The sequence below is a fragment of the Drosophila arizonae genome, chromosome 4 (genome assembly GCF_054131065.1).
Source record: "Drosophila arizonae isolate 15081-1271.41 chromosome 4, UAZ_ARI_1.0, whole genome shotgun sequence".
NCBI lineage: Eukaryota > Metazoa > Arthropoda > Insecta > Diptera > Drosophilidae > Drosophila > Drosophila arizonae.
Window position 1 is genome coordinate 23,298,176 of NC_142924.1, and position 17,241 is coordinate 23,315,416.

A 17,241-nucleotide genomic window follows, 5' to 3' on the forward strand; every position below is an offset into this window, starting at 1 on the left:
AGCAGCGCATGCAAAATTCTAACTGCAACTTTGGTCATTAAGCATTTGTTTTCACATCAAATTAACCGCGCAGCTACGCCGAAAGTCATTGTTATACAAATCGCTTCCCGATAGAACACTACACATGCAAGCTCTCATCTACTTCGTCTCTTGTGCTCCATCTCGCTTGCGCAAACTCTCGTTTAACCGTTGCCACTTACTCACACTCCGAAGTCTGCGTATGTACTGAGCAGCGGCGGCAGCGTCAGAGCTATGCTCTCTTCTCCTCTTGTACCCAAAATATGTATTATGTACCTTTGCAAAAATATGTTGTGCATATATGTATATTTATATATTAATTATTCTTTATTAACATAGTTTATAAGCGTTTTAGTATATATCTAACCTTTCTTTCTATTTATTTAACAACGCATTGTTTCACACGTAGTATTTATTATTGTACCAAGCAAATGTGGGCTGCACTATTCTTGGCACACTTGTACCACAGCAGCATCAAGTATAACAGTTTAATGCTGTTACATTTCGCTCTCTTTGCCTGAAGAGTTCGCTCTTTGCTGTTCGCATTGTTTCGTTCAGCGAGAGCCGAGCGGCTCTTAGTTCCGAGGCATCGAAACATGAAATTCATCTGTAGTGCATTTACTCAGTTATTGTTGCCGCAGCCACTGCTTGAGGCTGGTATTTATCGGTTTGTTGTGCATAGTTCGTGGTTATGCTTTTTCGTCGATTGCTTGACCTTCAGCTAATTTGCATGCCGTCTGACATTGAAAGAATTCTGTGGCTGAGTGCCGAGCCGCACTTTGGTTACGTTTCAGCTCGGCTCCCATTGTTGCTTATTCGAGGGTTCAATTAGTGCTTCCGCTCGCTTGTTGCTCCACTTGTCAAGTGTTTGACAGACACTCTTGCTAGATTGACAGCATTTGGCGTTGATTGATGCACTGCAGAGTGTTTTGCCTTTCGATTGTGTGCAAAATGTGTAGCATACTTTTTGGTGTGCTCGGACTGAGCGAGTTTTATTTGGCAAGCGAGCGATGCGAAGTTGATGGATAGGTAGCTGTTTTATTTAATAACTGCTGAAATCAGTGTCATATACCCATATATTTGAATATGAATTCTCTTTGTTCTATGTAAGGCATAGAGTACTTTGGTTTGCAGTCATACGTTATCTGTATTATCAGCATTTTGTATTTTGACTTTGTCTACATTTCTCTGTCGTCGTATATGCAATACAACGAACTTAATGGAGTACACTTACTTACAAGAAGGACTTTTAATTTGTAACATTAACAGCGCTGCTTATTTCGCTTACTAACATGTATTCTCTGACCACGTCATAGAGCACTTAGGACAAGATATCTGTTGGTCTTGTATATATGGTTATAACACTGTTGTTGTCTGTATTTTTAATGAAGCAATTTATATGCCTATTTGTGTGACGAGTTCTATGTTGACCTTTTGACTAACCACAAGGGTCGGTAGGCCGGCACTTGTTGTGGGCAAAGGAAGATTATTTAAATAGTTAGTCTGGAATATTATCTAGTTCAAATTGCATGAGGCGGGGCAGAGTATCAAGAAAGAACAATGGCATCAAGGGTCTGGGCAAAAATTGACAGGAACACATGCCACATTTTTGTGTAAGAGCTTTGAACAATTTGTAAGCTGCGTTTCAAACAGGTTTTGGGAGGGCTGTTCACCCAGGACATGACGTACAGAGCACATGAACAGAAGTTGCTGATGATATTCAAGGATTGTAATGCTAGCTAACAACAAGGACATCGTTGGCCAAGTGCGGTTGCTCGGAAGCTGCAAAAATATGCAAATTCTACTTTTGCGTAGTAGCCCAAAGGACATAAGTGACGTCAATTTGCCAACACGAATATAAATACATACATAACTACAGTGATGCATGCGTAAATGCGGATTTGTTTATACACAGACATATGTGCAGGTGTGTGCGTGGGTGGCTGTGTTTGTTGTGTGTGGGTAGCTTTGCTGTTGCCGCTTTGTTGCTCTAGTTTCCACAGCCCGACCAGTTCATCTGAATTTAACATTCGCATTTGAGTGGCCGTCGAGTATGTCAACTACAAATTGCACCTGAAGCAATGGCAGCCATCGCATCGATCAATGCGACAACCCACAAAACAACAAAATCGAGTCCTTAAAGCTGTGTGTACACAAGGATGCAGCCCGTAGACCACTTCAAATGCCGTTTTAATTGAGCCGCTGCAGCTCCGCCCACTGGTTAAGTAGAAAGCACCGCAAAGCTCAAAGGCGAACAAAAAGCAGCTCGTTAAACTTTGTTCGACTTGTGCATAATGATCCATAGAAAATCCAGAGCAGTCAAAAAACAAACTGCGAAAAAACTTAAATTTAAGCATTTGGTACTTGAAAAGTGGGAAAGAATTTATTTATAGTCTATCCAATATAATTTTCGAAGCGGTATTAAATTATTTAGGATTGTACAGATATATAAGAATAATATATAATATAAATATATATAGGCATGTACATGTATATATAGTATGTATATAGTATAAAAAATAAATTTATAAAATTAAAACGACTACAATCATAGATACTATTATTTTCATCATATTACGTTTAAAAAAAAACAATACACATCGATTTTATGCTTAAACTTGTATAATATTTCTTTATAAAATTAAAACAATCAATATAGCTTTTATATCATAATCAATAACATAATACTAATAATATATAAAAATTTATATATATATAATATATTTGACAATGAGAGACCAGACCAAGTCCCATCTGACAGTGAAGTTATCTATCTGAAAACGTGAACGAGTATTAAGCAGTCGGTGGCATCCGACTGTAACATTGTTCGTTGCGAATATTCCATTGTTGACAGTATTTAAATGTTAATTTCGATACTACAAGTGGCATATGTAGGTCCAAAACGGTTCTGATTAACTGAGCAACGGTCCGATGGGCACAAGCCAATAATAATGAACTGTTTCGGCGCATAAATTAGGCTGGCAGCATAAAGTGCGTCGCATACCTTGTGACTCAGCAAAATGCAAATTCCTTTTGCATATTTCACCGAACGGAAGCTGCTCAGAATTTACGTACATTTTCTCTTGCTCTCCTGCTGCAGATTGCATAAATTTGCAAGACTTAGCATAAGGACGCTTCGGGCGCCCGCCTTCTGAGGGGCGGGGCAAATGCTTGCAGCAACTCGAGCTGTCGCTCATTACACTCTGGCAGAGAGAATTATAACTTTAACCTGACGCCTAAATCGTATTTATCATTTATATTTATAAACAGCCCAATACATGAAGAATTTAAACGATTTATGGTTGCTATTAAAAATTATATTATTGTATAAAAAAAAAACTTTCGCTTATTTGATTGTATATCTGGAAAAGTTATGAATAAACGGGCCATCATATCGTAAAAGCAAACTTTTCATGGAAAATTCTTAAAGACAGCTGACTAAGATGTATGCATTATATATTTATGTTTTCTATGTTTTCCATGTGTTCCTTAGTTGCAGAATAAACACTTTAGATATGTGTAGACGGATTATTATAACATAAAGACAAACTTTTTTGATGTAAACTTTTTTCAGGCAGCTTCCTAAACAGCGAAATCTGAGCTAAGCGGACTACAATATATTATATGTTAATGTGTTTTTCGTTTCACTCAGTTGCTGAAGTTTGGCCAAAGATTCCAGGCTTAAAGAGCTAAAATTTAAGTCTAAGCACCAGCGCTATATCATTTTGGAGCAACCTATAGAGCATGGCATTTGGGGTTCGTTGCCAACATTGAATGCAGGATGGCCATTATGTGCTACCATAAAATGAGGTGCCGGCAGCCACGTGCTCACTAATGAATCTACCAAACAACACAACCACAGCAAACGACAATCGGATAGCAAACATTAAAGTGTCAAAAACTCAAGGAAAAGCGCCCCAAGAAGAACGCGTTTCTATTTACAGCCGTGCGGCTAATTTCCACAGCAGCAGTAACAACAATAAAAACAACAACAACAACAACTACAATGCAAAGAAAAGAAAAATATATGTAATGGTGCAAAGCGTACAAGTTGGAGATGGCGTCAAAAACACGTTAAAGCAGAGAATGAAAATAGAGAAATACCCCTAGGGGTAGCTGCACAGGCTAATACCCTGCCTATGGTAAAAGCTAATAAAGTGTTGTAGTATATGTATAGTCTGATATATAGAATACCTTATCTAGCAGGCCAAGTCTAACTCAGTTTTCATTGAGCTTCAATACAACTTTCTCACTTTGAGGTACTCACTGGACGTCAATTGAATTAAAAACATTTTCCCCAAGTTTTATATTCAATTTGGAAAGCGCAAAGAAACTTCCAAGAAGTAGGCAGAGCAGAATTGAGTAGTTAATAAAAAGAAAAGCAAAAGTGGTAATGGTTTTTCCCTTACTGAATTTGGAAAGATATTTAAAGTCTTTAATAAACATCTGTATATCCGTGCTCTTTGTGCCTTGTTTATTTGCGGATTAGTAATAGGGGAAAAATATATGACTACGGGCTGATAACTTAATATTAGATTATTAATAATGTTAATTTACAGCTCTTATAAAGCTGAGCTGGATTGCTATCTCTTGTCAAATATTCCGATTTTCAAGACAGTTTTAGAAACATATCTCTAAGCATATTCAGATTTGTTAAACTAGCTTTTCACTTTATGCCATGAAAATACAAGTTTCAACTAATCTTGGAAGTCTCTAACTTATAATGCTTATCTCCATGAAGATGTTAGATTCATTTGTTCCTAATGAATGCCATGCTCAATATATTAGATTCTTACAAAAAATTTAACTTAAATTTATATTTTAAAGAATATCCAATAAGTATCTTATGCTTTATAGTAAATATTTGTCACAAATATAATTCAGTATTTAATAAGCCCGTATAGTAAAGGGTAATAATATTTCCAAATTCTGACAGCTACTCGTCCTACTTCGCTCTATAGAAGAATGGGCTCCTTCATCCTGAGTTTCATCCGTCGGAACTCAATGCGACGTTGGTGTTTTTTTTTATATTTTTATTCCGCTGTCTTAAAATGCGACTTCCGTGCACCAGATTTCAATTATGCAAAGAAATTTGCCGACTGAGCTTCTGGACGTTTTTCAGAAATATTCGGATTACGGAAGGCGAGTCGCGGGCGAGGGAGCTGGGATAATCAGGCCGGCTGGCATATTTACTTTTAATTTGCACCATTAATTATGCAATTCTTTGGCGTAAGCCAGCGCCAATGTTGACACCACAGACAAATTATGTTTGGCCATTATGAAGCACATAAATCAAGCGACGGCTGCCAAGGATTAGCTCCAGATAGTGTATATTAAAAACTCGGCGTAATTATGTCAATAAACCAAATTGTTTATGGCCGTCAGCAACTCCAGGCAAGACCCAAAAAAAAAAAAAGGAGCAAAAATTTTGGTTATCGTTAATCATTTGCATGTTTCTTGACTGGACCAGCGAGCAAGTTGTCCACATTGCGGGTGCAGTCGAGCTTGGCCAGTCCGAACAATTGGTGGAGGCGAAGCAATGAAGAGCTTGGCCAGCAACACACAGCGTCTCGTTAAGAGTTTTGAAAGGCCAATTTATTTCTGGTTCAACGATAGCGCCACAATTAATAATCTAGCCAATGGCCAATGCTAGTAAGCCAAAAATCAGCTGAAAGTGAGCTCTGCTACAAATACAAAGAACTTCGCTTTGATATCGGCAAGAAGAAGCAACAACAATTTGTGAATTCAATTCGCAGACGGCGGCTAAAGTAGCTGCCGGCTAGCAAAGAGCCAGGCCAGCCACAAATGGAGAACAATGGGCAGAACTATCCGGACTTTTCGCTTATCGCTGATAGCAAATCAGCCAGTTGCAGTGGAGCGAAAGGCAAAACACAAGAAAATAAAAGCGAAAATGGGATAAGGGGAAGCATGCCACATAACGAAAGTTAAAGCATGTAAGAGTCGAGTCAAATGGTGTGAGCTGCAGATACTCTCCATTCGACTAGGAGCAGTCAAATGTGCTCAGCCTTCTGACCCAATTTATCCGTAGGTTTTGAAAGGAAAACTGTGTTCTTGAATAACTTATCTGTTTATAGAGCCACACATATACATATAGCTTTTCATCAGCAGTTTCTGTGCTTACAGGGTATAGCGCACACATGTGAGAAAGTGTTGCAAAAATGTGCAAGAAAAGTGAAATAGGAACACATATGAATGCGACATCATCGCGCAAGGACAGCCCTCAATATGATAAATAACAGATGAGCAATTTGTGTCAGCATTGTGTAACTCCGAGGGGAAAAGGAATTGGGTTCATTTCTTATTGAACGGGCGATGGGTCACACACTCGTGGCGAAGCGGATCATGCAGTGGCAGGCGACAAAATAGTCAGCAGACAACTCGAATTGAACTCTGCAGTAGATGCTGGACAAATAGCTAAACCTGTAGTTGAAAGCGACTTTGATTATTTACATCTATCTCTATATGCATAAATCATTCTTACATAATATCACATTATGTACTCTATATAGCAGGTCTATGTGAGGCTCTCCCCCCTGTGCGAGTGTAATAAAAAACTCATCAATCACTTGGTGCTTCCAAATGCTTGTCGCCTGCGCAGCACTCATTCCCTTGCCGGTCCCCAGTTGCAGCTCCTGGCAACACTTTGAAAATACATTGACTATGAGAATGTCATGAATATTAAATTGCGATGATTGCCTTTGGCAGTGTATCCTGGTTCCGCTCCTCGTTGTCGCCTCAGTCACCCTTATTCACCACGTACTCTTTGCTATTCCTTCTGATTTTGCTCTTGCTCTTGCTTTTGCTCTTGCTCTTGCTCTCGCTGTGCTATACTATGCATTCACAGAGCAGAGTTTATCACAAATTGATCTTAATGACATGCACTTTAATTAAGTTAAAAATACACAAATTTATAAGTGCACGTCTGGACAGTGAAAGGTTTTGCAAGCATTTTGATAAATGACAGAAAATGAAGGAAATCAAGAAAAGTTTGTTAAAGAAAACCTTTTTTATTATTAGTAGAAAACTGCTTATATATAACGAATATGTATGTATGTATTTATCGAAATATTACAATTTCAATTAGTACAATAATACAAAATTAATTACACTTATTGTTTGTTTTGTTTTATTTTTTTTTTTAGTAAATTTAATAGTGTTACTTTTTTCTTTTTTTTTTTTTCAACTTTTTCTTTCTACGAGCGAGCGTCTCTCAATGCTTCCCCCCTAAAATCGTAAAAAGCAAATTAATTCTGAATGCTTGGAGGGTTTGTTTCTCCTCTTCCTTGCAATCTATTTTAAATAAACAAGATTCCTTTTGTTTTTCGGTGGGAAGAATAAGTAAAGTGTTATTTGGTTAAAGTATTGTCTGATGTGACAGCACTATTTTCATGAATACAACTTTATTTACGACAAAAGTACATATAGTGTAAACATATCGAATATTATTTGCTTTATAGATATATCATCTATCTTCTATTAATTTGTTCTGAATTAGCTTTCGCTGATTGTCTGTATCAAATAGAGTTCGCAAAGGAAAAGAACACAGCAATGGAAAAAAATCAAATCTATAATAAGTTTTGAATTTCCACCTGTTTTTCCTGCAGTAATAAGGATGATTTACAACCCGAGATTGCGCGAGAACTTGACCTCAGTTGAGTTCCTTCGGGAGACTAAATTAAAAATGTTCGTAGAATAATAGGGAATCCTTAGCATTCAGCCCTTCATATGTTTCTTTTGTAATTAAGAGCGGGATGTCGCCGATCGAATAAAAATAGATAATTGACTCTCACTCTCGCTGTTCTATCTACATACATATACATATACATATATATATATATATATATATATATATAGCATAGACATACATATAGGCAGTACGACAGCCAAGCTCTATGACACTAGCAAACAATTATGACCTTATAGTAGTCCCAATAAATTTGTTTTAAAATTTAGTCATTTATATGATTTATTTGACATACTTCTATTTTGATTGCATCTATATTTGGAAAATGCTCTCTATTACTATCGGCTTCCTACATTGTATTTAACGATACTCAATTAATTTTACATATTAATTTACAATTTCAGTCATTCGTAAATTTAAAGTGAATGCAAAGATGGTGAGTACAGTAATGCATTATTCACACATTTATTCACAATCGATACTGCTTGCTCGTCATATGGATTACAGCCAATGCTGCAATCAAGAATCAAAATGTTGCCAACATTCGAGAATGTATATACGCAAACTATACCTATTCAACGAGCTGTTTCTTCAAACAGAGCAATATTATTAAAGCCTACGATATAATATCGTCAATCCCCATCAGCCCTCGGCAATCACGACAGCAAAACAAAGCGCAAGTCAATGGCTGCTTTGTGGCTAAGGGTGTGTCCTTTATTCAGTACTAGGCAAAAGCCTAGTCCTTTGCAGCATGAGCTTTGCATACGGCGCACACACACACACACATACATAAACATTTTGAAAACAAACTTTTCTTGTGGCTTGTTTGGCTCATAAGCTTTTGAAAGGCAGGCTGAGAGGCAACTGTAATTGAATTTTTCATTGTTTACAAACAAATTATTGTTGGCTGACAAAGCAGTTGGGCTAACAATATGTTGATCCCATGGCCTATTCCATTCACGTATAAATGGCTGCTCTACATCTTGCCAAAAAGAGAGATTGAAGGACATAAGCAGAGGACAATTAAAAATGCTTTTGTTGTAATTCTCTCAACTGGAGCACTCGCATAATTAATTGAATAATAACAGATTCGATTGTCTGCGTGATATTTTATTGAATTGTCATTTCGTCCAGCCCTGAGCAACTTTTATGTGCCATGCGAACGGGTTTAATATACTTACCCATATATTGTATTAAAACTTCGTAAATGGATTTTTAAAGGTCTTGAATTTACGGCCTACGCAGCCTGCAAAATTTCCAAATTAAATTGCGGCCAGCAGGCGACACAGCCAGCCCTACACGCCCCGAAGCCAGATCGAGCTGAATTTTTCATAAATGTCACGGCAGATGTAATGTGGCCCGCAGTAGGCGCAGAAGCAGCTGCCAGCTGAAAAGCAATTTAAATACCAGGCGCTGCATTGTTATCTGGCCGACAGTTTACGCTTTTACGTTTGCCGAGTCCCGGCAAAACAATGGAATTTAAGTCCATTGCAATCACTGTGCAAATGTAGATATTCTGGAGATGCTTTAAAGGACATTGTGTTGTATTTTTAATTTGCGATCAAAACGTTTCAGGTCTTTTCATCTGACGTCAATAAAGCGTTCGAGAATGTTTGATAATCGCTTTTGCCTGAATGCCAAATAAATATTTCGACAAGTCTGCACGACGTGGGCTCATTGTGGCTGATATAAATATGTGTGTATACTGACTGGGCCAAATTCGGCCACCCTTTCATCTCCATCGGCCCTCGCCGAGCAGTCAAGCACATTCAGACAGCAATATTGAATTCAGCACACACACATGCACACCCACACACATAAACACATTCAAGCGAACAAACAGGAACATCATAAACTGGGTAAAGCCTAAGACAACCCCCCAATGAGCCCTCAGCAGCAGGCGAACACCTGATCCCTTCAGCTATACACGCACACCCACACCCACTCACACATGGTTACATAAATGTCATTGCTGTTATTTATGATAATTCAAAGTAATATCCTGCAGCAATTTCATCAACAAAAGCTAAGAGGCCAAGACCGACTGCAAGTAGGTGTGTGAAAGCAAATATCCTTTTTGGCTAACAGGCACATGCCTGGGGGGACACGCTGGAAAATGGCCTAAACGTGTCAAACGTGCAAATGCCTGTGTGAAAATTGCAAATTTGTTTCAATAATTGGTTGTGGCAGGTACGCTTGCCTAACCCTAGTTGCTTATTCGGCCGTAAAGCGTACAAACATTTGGCCAAGTGCGCGGCTTAAGTGATTGGCCATCATAAATAGCATTGCACTCGTATCAACTGAATTTGCCTCAAGTGAGCCCTATAAAATTCAAAGAATTTTTAAATAAACGGACGGTTAACTCCTAAGATATTGGCTATGAAAAAGGGTTTTATCATATTATCTTAGTTAATCAATTGTGTTGGACTTGCGATTAGAGTTGATAGCCAATCGATGACACCATCATTAATATCAGTAACCATAGATAGATGTCAAGTTTATCTGTTGAATGGTTAGTAAATATGCAAAGAGCACTTCCGTCACTTGTAATGCTTAGTCATAGTGCTTAGTCTGTTGTGACGTCATAGTTTCACAATTCAGTAATGTTTTGCTTAGGCTCTGTTATCCGTATGACAAGCACTTAAGCAAAGGTCAAAAGTCGTTTAAAAAACGTTGCTTAAAGAATTCTAACAATAGGCACCATCAAAATAGGGAACCCTTTAATTTATGCAAATAACGGAATGAACTGGGGGACAGCAGCAATGATATGTGTAAAATGGGCTGGGCAAAGTTTAGTCAAGTAATGCTTCTTTATGCCAATCTAAGCCAACATTTAAGTACAATACTCGTTGAGGATACAGTAATCAAGCCGTTGCTCCCATCTGCTACCATGTTGGTTCTGCTATAACCAGCTCTCCATAGGTTAGTAGAAACTAACAAAGCTGTACATTATCTTTGGTTATTATATTATCAATGTATTGAATGAAAGTGCTAGCTATAATGATGTGGATTTATGAAACGCATAACATAACAGGCATAACTCGAACATAAAAGTGGCTAAAGGAATACGTGGGAAATATCTTCCTAGAAAAGGGTTTGGAACAAGAAAGTAAATCAAAACATTCGATTTATCTATTCTGCAGATTCATGTATACTGGTTTCACGTTTGTGTGTAAATCAGTTCCTTATGATTAACATACAAAATAAAACGAGCGTGTAACTATCGATAGTATCGATGCTCAAAACCGCCGTTGAGAGAAACCATCTAGTGAAACCAGATCCACATACCATATAAGCAAAATAAATAAGAGATAATTAATGATTAAGGCGGCGCAGCTCTAGTTAATTGTGTAAGACATGACATTGTGAGTGCTATAATAGATCTATGGAACATTTTGTCTCCCATTCCAATAAATGAGCTATATAATATACATTCAGTATATACATATATGTATATCATGTAGATAAAATAAAGCAAATATTAATTATTTTTCTTTAATGTTTTTATCTTTACACACATCTGTACCTATACACCTATGCTAGAAATGTTCACCTGTGAAACTTCGCAAAAGCTATCCACGGAAAAACAAAACAGTTGTTATCATATCTATATTCATCTGATTTACGTACAATGTCGGGATTATCTTCTTGACCTGTCAAGTACATGTGAGTATGATATAGAACAATCTTAATTGTCAGTACAAAATTATAAGAATTGTTGAATTCAGCGGATTTTCGAAGTTTCCCGTTGGGATAGTAAAAGCTCTACATTAACAGGTCGATACACAATTACCAACAGATATACGGGATGGATATCACTTGATTTCTGGACATGCTAGTTGGTACAGGAACTGCACCAACGTTCGGGTTGGCCGTCCGGTCATTTTTCGTTTAGCCAGATATGGAACGATTCCATATGTGCTAAGCATGCCGGATCCGCGAGTATCGATATGGGCCCAGTCGGCGCAAGGGACCATTTCATGGAGTATAGCCGCCGCTAAGCAAGAGCTCGCTAGACCACGCCCATCGTTGCTCAGATCATATCCGAGTTCATCCGTAACCTGTTTTCTGTAGTAATTCCATAGTGGAAGGCGCCACATGCGATCACCGGTGAGAGAGCCAGCCTTTTGGAATTGCTTCCAGATGTAATGAGAATTGGAAAAGATCGCGTTTGCCCCGCCACCGAGTGCCTGCTGGGCACCCCTGGCAATGGTGCCCACGTCCACCACCAGACGCGGCTTGTAGCTGGTTTGGCCGTAAATCAAAGGATCAGCCATTACGACGACGGCTGCCTTGCTCAGATCTCGAATGGCCATTGCCTTCGCATTCAGCAAGGTGCAAACGTCGCCTGGCTTTGTGGACATGCCCGATGGCATGTTCTCACACAGCGGCACAATTACAACCACATTGATGGGCAGCGACAATGCCGCAACGCAGCGCATCATGGCCACACAGGCCGCCGCGCCGGACATCTCCGCCCTATATTCGTCCATGCCCTCGCACTCACGCAAATTGATGCCGCCCGAGTTGAATGTGATGCCCTTGGCGATGAAGAGCACGGGTTTGTCGTCCGGCGAGGTGCCGCAGTAACTAATCTCCATGAGTACTGGGGGCTCGCATGAGCCCTTTGCTATCATCAGAAAGGAATGCATGCGCTGTTGCTCGATCCAGTCCATGGTGCGTATCTCCACAGTGATGCCGCATGGACACAGTGCATCCACTGTGGCCTGGGCGAACAGCGTAGGCGTCATACAGTTGGCAGCCGCATCGCTCAAGCGACGGGCCAGATTCTGCGATTCCGCCTTAAAAATGCCACGCACCCAGCCATCCTGATCGTGTGAGTCATACAATTCCAGCTTGGGTTTGACCGGATGATTCTTTTTACTTAGCATATCAGTAAACTGCCAAACACCCAGCATTGCACCCTCGGCCGCCTGCTCCGCATACTCCATGCTCTCGACGGCGATATCGGTGAGACGAAGCTTTTGCAGGGACTGGGCACCGATGCCGGCCGCAATGCGTACATTTTCCATACCCTCGTCCAACATTTCCAGCTCGTTAAAGCCGACGCCCTGCAGGCCTAATCCAACGACAGCAATACTGTTAAAGTCGGGATCAATGTTGTTGAACACCTTTCCGCGACCCAATTGTCCGTTGATTTTGGTTTCTCTAATTAAGTGCGCGAGCTTTCCCCCGGTGCGATCGTTCACGATCTCGGCGCTTTGCGTCAACTTTGCATCTTTGTCGCCCTCCTCTTGGAATATACCGAGAATGAGACCCTTTCCTCTTGTCTCCTTGGCACAAGAGAAGCGAACGCTCTCGAATAACGGGGAGCCGCGCAGTAAATTGGACTTAACCAAAATTCGACGCACACTCTGCATATTGAAAATTAAATTAATTCCACAAATAATTTACGACTATAGGTCAAAAAATAAATATGTGCTTATAGAAACACTAAAATCGTGAAAAATAAACGAGAAAAGCTTAGAAAAACACTTATAATTTAGAATAAATAATTTTTTTTGTTTTTTTGTTTTTTTTTTTCAAAATTCCACTGAACAAAACATTAAGAAGCAAGCACTGAATAGGTTGAAATAACAAAAAAGACTCAACTGGAAATCGAGCTGTGACAGCTAAGCTATTGGACAACTATGCAAACGCTTGCTGCGGTCGACAATGAAATATACTCATTCTCATTTCAGCTTCAGTTGAAAGTAAAATTATTAAAAAATTACACGATTCTGCAACGCGATTCTACAACATAAGCATACTCTTTGCTTACTGTGCACTTGGGTTGGGAAATTGGTTATTGCGCTATGATCTGCATTTATTCTGGTACAGAGCTTGGTAAAAACTCTTTATTAACTGTAATTTCAATAAATTACAAGTAAGATGAACCTTTTTCTGAACATAATATATAATCTTCTCTGGTACTACTCCGTAGTAGCACTACATCTAACAGTATATATCGCCTAGATTTAAAAACTCAATTGTAGAAGCAGACTATAACTATACTATCTGGATTAAAGCAATGGTATAATCTTTTCAAGAACTTTTGTTATACCCTGAACCCATTGAAAATGGGACATCAGGGCAAAAAGTTTTGTTTTTCTTTTTTATTTGAACTTCAGAATATTACAAATATTAGGACACAACATCAGTGTACAATATAATATAAGGCGAATACAAAAATAAGAAGATTTTATTTTTCGCCATAATAAGCCTTTAAGGTAATAATAACTCTTATTGCAATGAGTCTGAGTAAGATTCAGCCGTTAGCTAACCAACCTGAATCAAAGGCAAAGACCGAAATTTTTTTATTATAATATTTATCATATTTTTTGTGTTACCAAAATAACAGTCCAATTAAATTTTTGTTTACATTATTTCATGCATTGCAATGCATTGATTTAAAGAGCTTTAATTTTGAGTTACAGTTTTCATATCATATTTATGAAACCAACAAAACTTGTACATGCACAATCTTAAAATTAAATAAAATATTATTGGAGGTTAAACTCAGTTTTTGTTAGACTCTTTATTGCGCCAATATCAACCAATCTTTATAGCTTGGACATAATATTTCATTGAGCATTACGAGTAGGATCACGATTTCAAATATGTAGTAAACACATAAACAGCAAATTTGATAGCCCATGAATGTTTTGACGACCCATTTTTATATTCAATAGTATAAATAAAGATTATTTCATTCTGATACTAGATCACGCATTTTTTAGCTGGTCATTTAATGGTGATTCTGTAAGTTATGAATAGTAACTTGCAGCCAAAAAGGATTGTGGTTTGATGTAAAATATATTTGATATATATTTACACAGTTAAACGTTAACTAACCGTAACTGTAACGAATGTACTGGACGTTAATCAAACACAGTTTGGTAGTTTAATTACTACAACTACCTCGATAAATAACACTGCAATTAAGTGGACCACATTGATGGTAATGCTAATTGGAACTATCGCATACTGACCTCGTCTATGAACACGTTTATTGAAAGCAAACAATCAATTAAGTGATGTAGCTCTGCAATTAATTAATGACTATCTACATAATATTGAATTTATAGTTAATAATATATTAATTAAGCTATGGATTATCTCACTACAAATAGCACATGAATTAAGTTCAAAAGTACCTCAAACAGAAAACAATTACATACCTCAACGTGACAGACTTTTCTATGTGAGCTGAAATAAAAATATAAAAAAAAACCTCTACTGTCGAAATAAATTCCCTCTTTAAATATATGAACTATAGCTGCATTTGGATAGGAATATCACATTCACAATAATATACAAATTACTATAATTACTGCCCGGATTTTATGGCCAACTGGCTGTCGAAGAGTCCAAAAGGCGAGAACATGAAGCCAACACCCAAACCAAGGAACGTCTGTATTCTGAATATAACACATAAATAACAAAAACTAAATGCTTAGTAATAGCATTTGCAAGCTCTATATGTTTTTGTTTATTTATTGTCTTATTTATTTATTAATTATACTATTTATTTATTCTTTTTTATTCTTTATATATATTTATTATTTAATTTATTTCTACTTAAAATACATAATGATATTTAATTTGAAACTTTTGCATATCTATGTATAAATGTTAATTTAATCAGTCTTTCATAAAAATAATTATTTGTTTATATTTCGTTTTACTTTTACTTTGTATTTTTATTATTTAAATATATTTATCACTTCATTTATTTTATTTTATTTTAAAATATATAATTCTTTATTTAATTTGAAACGTTTTACTACCGGTAACTAAATGACTTTCAGAAAAATAAATATTTATTTATACTATTTATAATTTATTTTATTTATTTATTCCTTAGATATATTTATTGTTTTAATCATTTATTTTAAAAATATATTAATTTATATAATTTGAAACTTTTGCATATCTTTATATGAATTCACATTAATTTGTTCAGTTGTCTATTGCTCCGCTATCAAAAATTAATATTCTCCTTGCAATTTTGGGAATATTCCACAAAATGTGTAGTCATCTCCATTGGATTAACCCAAATATCTTGTATACTGGCTAACGAAAAGTATTTCTCTCTGAAAATACTTTGGACAGTAATTGCGCCCAACAAAACGAAACTATGAAGCCAAAAGCTAATACGATTACAATCAACCGCATGGCTTACTTAAGATTATATCACTTTGCGAAACGTTCTATTAGCAGGCAAACGGAAAGGGGATTTAAGGATGCATTTGAAAATCACAGCAGAGTTGGCAAAGCTTTTGCCTCGACTGCAACCCAGTCTGGATGTGGCACGGCGTGCACTGCATCGTTGAATGTGATTTGTTCAAGCGCACATTCAATTTCCATTGGGTTGCTACAAATGAATTTTTCATTTAAATATATATACTATCTTAGTGGTTTAACCGCAGCTTAATGCTCCAAATGCCAAGCCATTCATATGATTATGGCCAGACGTGTAGCAAAGTGGAAGTGTTTTCCCGTCCGCCTCCCCATCTAAGAGCTGACTGGCCCCAGCACGTTGCGTATCCAAGTTGTGGCAACTTAACACAGTTTTTCTGATATTTTTTTTTTTTTTTTATGTTGTTGTTTGGGGCGTAACACTTGAGTCAGACAACTTTCCGGCTTTGGCGAGGTGCTGGAAATCTGCAGAATGCCTGCATGCTCGACTTTTGCCGGAACCCTGCCATAAAACGCTCATGCATGTGCGTGTGTGAGTGTGTGAGTATGTTGACAGCATTTGTTGGCAACAATTTCATTACCGCGCATTTAAAGTTTTACCAACACTCATGCACTTCTAACAAATGAGACAGCAGGATATACACATTCGTTTCGACAGTCGCCCCGCCCACCCGCATAGCAAAACATGCCCCTGTGCATATAGCCACACAGTCATGGCACTGTGCTCGTTATAAATGGAAAACTTTTGCTACTTGCTCAAGTGGTTTTTGTCTTTTTTATTTGTTTTTCTCTATTTCCTTTTGTTTTTAGTTCAGCTGCTTCTTCTGCTACTGCTGCTTGTGCTGCTGCTGCTGTTTTTATTCGCTTTTGATTTTGAAACTTTTACTTGTTTATTTTACTTTTTAATGAGAGCAGACTAAGAGATCGCATGTCCATGAACAGGGACAATCTCACCGTGGAGGAGCTGTGCGGCGTTCCAGTTGTATGCTTGTCGATTAGCCATATTTGAAACGGAACATCAAGTTCGAAAACTTTTGCAATGTGTACGTCGAATCCAGTTATACGCTTGACTCAACTTTTCGGGGCATCAAGTTTTACTGCACAATTTGTCAAGCCGTGTTTTAAAGTGTGTGCAACAGTTGCGCCGAGAATTGCCTGCTGTCAGTTTGCATCTAAACATGTCCAGCCCGATGAATGACTGGGATATCAGATATCTGCTAAAAAAATTGATTTGCGCAAGTTTTTTGTGTCTCCGCTTTTCAGTCAGTCACAATTGCCTTTTCAAGTGGCCCGAACAACACAGAGGCGAGTGTTTT

At 37.7% G+C, this 17,241-nt stretch overlaps 1 protein-coding gene and 1 pseudogene across 14 annotated transcripts in view; both read right to left on the reverse strand.

Annotated features, from left to right (window-relative positions):
- Positions 1-17,241, reverse strand: part of Rbfox1 (RNA-binding Fox protein 1) — a 138,246-nt gene that overhangs the window by 111,044 nt on the left and 9,961 nt on the right. The gene's annotated exons all lie outside the window — the stretch shown is intronic.
- LOC108614084 (crystallomitin S-Lap4 pseudogene) lies at positions 11,319-13,339 on the reverse strand (annotated as a pseudogene).